General features: G+C 68.4%; 1 protein-coding gene across 1 annotated transcript in view; it reads left to right on the top strand.

Moving 5' to 3' along the window:
• SHISA4 (shisa family member 4) overlaps positions 1-250 on the top strand; it is a 7,099-nt gene that overhangs the window by 3,564 nt on the left and 3,285 nt on the right. The gene's annotated exons all lie outside the window — the stretch shown is intronic.

Consider the following 250-nt stretch of genomic DNA (forward strand, 5'->3'; position numbering starts at 1 on the left):
AGGACGCCCCGGGCTGGAAGTTGGGGCAGAGGAGTTCCTGCCCAGGGGAAGGTCTGGCCCTGCCCCTCCAGGGTTGGCCCATGTGTCTGGGCACTTGGAGGTGGTACCAGGATCACGGCTTCTGGGGACCAAGATACTGATTGGTCGCAGGCAGGGGCGGGCCCAGGCCACGACCAGGCCTCCCTGGCCTCGGTGCCCAGCTGCCTGCTGTGCCTATGGTGGCTCGGACGGGAGGAGCCTCCCTGGAGCC

Source organism: Tupaia chinensis, unplaced genomic scaffold, assembly GCF_000334495.1.
Source record: "Tupaia chinensis unplaced genomic scaffold, TupChi_1.0 Scaffold000627_1, whole genome shotgun sequence".
NCBI classification, from domain to species: Eukaryota; Metazoa; Chordata; class Mammalia; order Scandentia; family Tupaiidae; genus Tupaia; species Tupaia belangeri.